This window comes from Myotis yumanensis, unplaced genomic scaffold (genome assembly GCF_028538775.1).
Source record: "Myotis yumanensis isolate MYYU_CA2020_CCGP unplaced genomic scaffold, mMyoYum1.0.hap1 SCAF_16, whole genome shotgun sequence".
Lineage (NCBI taxonomy): Eukaryota > Metazoa > Chordata > Mammalia > Chiroptera > Vespertilionidae > Myotis > Myotis yumanensis.
The window spans coordinates 50,032,320-50,038,611 of record NW_027223767.1 but is presented as its reverse complement, the minus strand read 5'-3'; positions in this window follow the sequence as shown (position 1 = coordinate 50,038,611).

Below are 6,292 nucleotides of genomic sequence, written 5' to 3'. Positions count from 1 at the left end.
CCGCTTTTCCGAGCGGTGTCCAGGGCAAGGGAGCCCCTTCCCGGGGACCCGTCAGCCCATCGGGCTCCTGAAGGAAGGCAAGCGCTGCCAGCTCCCACCCCAAAACGCTCAAGAAGCAAAGCAGACGAAATTGGTGCCGTTGGAACTACTGTGAAATCGAGGCAGCTGGGCTTGCTTAAATTAAGCACAAATACTGGTTTGTTAGAAAAAAAACAATCAGGGAATACTGGGTCTTGTAAATAGAAAACTCAAAAGTGCTCCATTATCTTAAAGGAGTTTATAGTGTAAGTGCCATATTTACAAATACAAGGAATAGTACCAGCTCTAAATTCCCAAATAAGCTCGTTTTTTAACTAACTGAAGGGAATTCGGAATTTTAAAGTAAGCCTTAGGAAACAGTGCCTGAAAATGTAGCAGCTTTCTTTTATTTAAGAAAATTTTGACTTAAACGACAAATTTTCAGTATTTTAGCTGGGCAAACGGTTCTTTCCCTGAGATTGCTCTGAACGACCTATTTGAATTGGTGGGACTTGGAGCGATCAGGAAAATCTCGTCACCCCAATAGCTTGTTCTTTTGAGATACAAATTATTACGTAAAGGAAGGAAAATCCTGTGGCTATCACAATTTCATCCAAATCCCTATCTCTTAAGACGGCCATCCATCCTTAGGACGAAATTTAATGCAATTCTGCCATCTATGTCTTGCTGCATTTTCTAAATGTTTCATAGTTTACTGATCTGAGTGTTTCTGACACCAATGGTGGGGCTATGAAGTATAATAAATTATGCATTCATGTTCCTTTTTAATTTTTTTAAAATATATTTTATTGGTTTTTTACAGAGAGGAAGGAAGAGAGATAGAGAGTTAGAAACATCGATCAGCTGCCTCCTGCACATCTCCTACTGGGGATATGCCCGCAACCAAGTACATGCCCTTGACCGGAATCGAACCTGGGACCTTTCAGTCCGCAGGCCGACGCTCTATCCACTGAGCCAAACCGGTTTCGGCTCCTTTTTAATTTTTTAAAATTTATTGATTGATATTTTTTAGGAAGAGGAATATTGATTTGTTGTTCCACTTATTTATGCATTCATTGGTTGATTCTTGTATGTGCCCTGACCAAGGATCAAACCTCCAATCTTGGCTTATTGGGAGGATGCTCTAATCAAGTGAGCACCCAGCCAGGGCTTATATCCTCTCCCCACCCTATATTTTATTTTCCCCCATCACCATGTAGTCCCCTCCCACCCCATATTCCCTCTTCCACCTCCACCCCTCTTTTTTTTTCTCTCTCTCCCCTTTTTCAACATATTCCATTAATTTTCTACAGAGGAAGGGAGAGAGACAGAGAGCCAGAAACATCGATGAGAGAGAAACATGGATCAGCTGCCTCCTGCACATCCCCCACTGGGGATGTGCCCGCAACCAAGGCACATGCCCCAGATCGGAATCGAACCCGGGACCCTCCAGTCTGCAGGCCGATGCTCCATCCACTGAGCCAAACCGCTTAGGGCATCCATCCCTCTTTTTTAACATAAGCCTAAAGGAATAATTTGGAAAAACAAATTGCATAATCAGCATACAAATCTTTTTCTCAGCTCTTTTCACCAGCTCCTCCTCTCCCTCTCTCATTCCTCTCCTCTCCCTACATTGGTTATTTAACTCTGGAATTACTATAACTATTCTGGAGAGACTTCAACTTGAGTTATATCAGAACCTCAGGAAGACAAAAAGAGTAAAATATTTCTGGAATCAAATAAAAATTACCTAAAACAAAACATACCAATTGTGCATGCGCCAAACCAGAAATTACTTTGTTACTCCAAAGTCAAACGTACAATCAGTTATTCTCTGATCAAGCTAGAGGAACTATGCTAGGATTTATTTTCTGTAAGGGGCTGAGTGGATGCATTTAATGCATCCTAGTAAAACCAATGCCTCCAGAGAAATAAATACATAATCACTTCAAGAGACATAATAATTTTGGTAAACAAGGTAGAAATGGATTATCAAGAGCCATAGAAGTATTTATGTACTTTGACCCAGTAAGTCCTCTTGAAAGTTTATTTTAAAGAATTTCAAAACACAAAAGATGTGTGAATTTTGGTAAGTGATTTATATCACAAATATATATATATAACCAAAAAATACATATTACATACATATGTAACAACAACAAAAATTTCTCAACCCCCACACTATTAGCATTTTGGGCCTGATAATTCTATGTTGTGAGAGCTATCCTATGCATTGCAGGATGTTTAGCAGAATCCCTGGTCTCTGTCCACTAAATGCTAGTAATTCTCAACAATTGTGACAACCAAAAATGTCTCTAGATACTCCCAATGTCCCCTAGGGGGCAAAATCGCCTCTGTTAAGAGCCACTGTCATAGATAGATGTTCCACCACAGAGGAATGGAGTAGTACAGTGGAATCATGGTTCTTGAACTTCATTCATTCCAGAAGGCTATTCAAGAAGTGAGTAGTTTGAAAACCGAATCATTTTTCCACATTAGAAATAATGTAAATTGAGTTCATCTGTTCCAGGCCCCCAAATGAGTCTCTATTTTAACCTTTCTCATATCAAACCACATCCTATTAGCCTTAAAAGAAGAGTTTTTCATATATCACAGCCTCCCAGGTGCTATCACAGGCTAACTGCTTTTTGTTTATCCAATCAACAACAGTTTTCCTACCTATTCATTTGCCTGTGATTATTGTTTTGTGAGCACTTTCACACCTTAGCATCATTAACACTATTGATGGCCTCCTTATGTTTTAAAATTGTGCTAATCCTCGATTTCTGCCAGCAACAAAAGCATTATCTCCTTTGTTTATTGCCTGAGAATCCCTGAAAGGGTTGTCAGGTCGAATACTGAAGTTTTGGTCAACAACTGAGACATTTTTCTGTGAACAATTTGGTTGTGAACCGAATTGTTTGAGATGGGAGACATTTGAGAAATGAGGTTTGACTGTAAATATAGTATCAATAAGATACTATTCACCTATTTAGAAGAACCATGAAGACATAAGAGCATGGAAAAGTTTTTCAAGAAGTTTTAAAATGTTCACCTTTTGCACCCATAATTGTATTTCCAGAAAATAATCACCCCCAAAAAAAGGAAATAAATGTCCTACAGCTAGAGAGGCTTATATTAAAAAAAAAAAAAAGATAACTAGCAAAATTTTATAAAGATAAAATTTTGTTTAAAAGCATCAATTTTGTAAAAAATACGTATCAATATTTATGTAGAGAAAAGACTGGCAGGAATGAGGAGTGTTATTCTGACAGCCAGAAAGTTACCCTTTAGTATGTTACCACATAATTTTCCAATTTAAAGGTAAACCGGCTATCTACCTGAAACTAATACAAAGTAATATTGAATGTAAACTATAATTGAAAAAAAATTTAAGAGTAAACCAAAAATTATGTATTTCTACAATTAGATAAAGAAATATATGTGTTTAACAGAAAAAGAGATGTATGTGTGGATAAAGATTAGAAATTAAAATTCAGAAATAAGTGTTGTGTTGTGGTAATATAAGTGAATTAATTTCAAAAAACAAAAAGAAAAAATAGGCCCTAGCAAGATAACTCAATTGGTTAGAGCATCGTCCCAAAACACCAAGGTTTCAATCCCTGGTCAGGGCACATGTAAGAATCAACCAATGAATGCATAAATAGATGGAACAATAACTTGATGTTTCTCTCTCCCTTTCTCTTTCTCTCTCTCTCTCTCTCCTTTCCTCTCTAAAATCAATGCATAAAAATTGTTTTAAAAATTAAAAATAAAGCAAAATAACCTAAAGGGAAAAAATGTTTCACTGATGTTTTAAATACATATGTAGGTACATACATATGTACACGAACATGAATAAGAACATGTTTGTGAAAACCTGCTTTATAGTCCTAGTAATGTATAACTAGCCACGTAAAACTTCAAGTTGAGAGATACAATTATAAATGTGACAAATTTCTTATTGGAGGGTAAAAACTGCTCTATCCCTGTGGTTCTCAAACTTTAGTGAACTTCGGAATTATCTTAGAAGGTTTGTTAAACCACTGGTTCCTAGGCTCTATCCCCAGAACTTCTAATTCAATAGTTTGGGATGGGGCCCTTGGTATTTGTACTAGAAGTACGAATTTCCAAGTGAAAGTGATATTGTTGCCCAGGGACCATCCTTTAAGAGCTATCCTTCCAATCATCTTCTCTACCTCAGGCTGAGAGTAATCAATCACAAACAAGAGCTTGAAGAGTATGGATGTTATCTTATTATTTTTTTTTTCTGGATGTTATCTTATTAGGCACAATAGCAAAATACAAACTTGGTTTAATTTGTTTTCATTTGTTTTATGAACTAAACAGCCTCTAGTCACTGGGCCATACCTGAACCCATCAATGGACAGAGGAGTAGGACTGGAGCATTAATGGGGTTAGAAGAACTGGAAATTGTCATTCAAAAGTAGCTGCATGACAGACTCTCAGGAGCCCTGATTTAGGCATTTTTGGGATTCTCATGACAAGTGCTCTGTTACTATTGCATCAGTAAGTCAATGAACTCTTATTGACCATTGACTCTCAGGACTTTGTTATTTGCTGAGACTATGAAGATGAAAAGCGAAAATACCTGTCCTCAAAAAGCTTACAGAACCATTTTCCAAGTATGTTTGTACAACATGTATATTAATATCCAGTAAATGTATAGTATTATGGAACAGCACTTCTCTATCTTTTACACTATAGCTGACACAAAGTGCCATATACCAGGTTCTTGACTACGACTGGCACAATCTTGGGTCCCACCTTTGCCATGACCCAAGGAGAGAAAGCTGGAAGGTTTTCACATCACCATTCTGCCTCCAGATTTCCTGAAGTTCGGGGACTTAGTATTTATTCTTCCCTCCCCCCCCCCCCCCCCCCACCACCCCCACGGTCAGTATTCTTGCAGTATTCACGGAGAGCTCAAGAACTCAAGTAACCTCAGACCCTGAAGGAAATTTGGTGGCATAAATTACTCAGTTTAGTCATCTGTGTTATAATTCAGTTATGTGTTTCTCAAGGGTTTTGGCAAGGATTTAAAGCTCTATACAGACTCTGTGATTCTTGTCTTCCTGCACTTTCTAGGAATGGTGTTTTTTGATTTGGCATCTGACCCTGAGGTGTACATTCTGGATGGTTCACCCTCTTCTACTTCTAATATCAGTTATTGATATGTAACTAGAGTTCTAGAAAAATTGGGCCTTTCTTGCCCAAGTTCTTAAACCCTCGCAGTGAAAACTGCTCACTGCACAAGTCCCTCCTCATTCTTTCCTGTCCTGGCCCATTAGGATCCAGGAACTGATACCAAGTGCTGGGAATAAAACTGTAAACAGGACAGACAAGTCTCAGCTTTCTTTGGAACTTCAGTTCTGCTGAGAGAGAGAAACAAACAAAAATTTAAGTCAAAACAACTTGATTGGTGTTCCTGGCCCCAATCTGGGATTTTTGTTGTTGTTAATCCTCACACAAGGGATATTTTTTCTATTGATTTTTAGATAGAGTGGGAGGGAGAGATGGGTAGAGAGAGAGAAAGAAACATTGATGTGAGAGACACATTGGTTGGTTGCCTCCCGAGCCCCACCGGGGCCTGGGGAGGGATGGGGATCAAACTGAGACCCTTCGGTCTGTGTTCTAACCACTGAGCACACAGTCCAGGGCCTGGGATGTTTTTTCTGCATGTCCTCTCTGCATCCTTCCACGGGGTGGGAGATGGGGGCGGGCGCTGTACACAGTGCTACAGTAACTAAGCGCTGGGATCAGAGTCAGAAATCTTGAGTTCAGTTTGATACTGGCTCTGCCACTTTAAGCTGGGTGAGCAAGTTGTCCAACTTTTCTATATCTCACTTTCTTCATATGTAAAATGGAGATAATAACAACACAGGCTTTGTGAGGATTAAGGGCTTGGCACAGAATCTCTACATAAAACTCAATACCTGCCACTACTCTTCTGTATAAAGTATTCCTCGAACTTTCTTTTTCCAAAGCGCTCTTTTCCAGTGCACAGCCATCCCCTCCCACCCCTATAAAAATGAAGGAGGGAGCCCTGGCTGGGTGGCACAGTTGGTTGGAGTGTTGTCTGGAGGTCATGGTTGTAGGTTCGATCTCCTATTTGGGCACATACAGGAAGCAAATAGTGAATGCATGAATGAGCAGAACAACAGTCCTGGCCGGTGTGGCTCAGTTGGTTGGAGCATAGTCCAGTATAACCGAAAGGTTTTGGGTTCAACTCCCAGTCAGGGCATTAACCTAG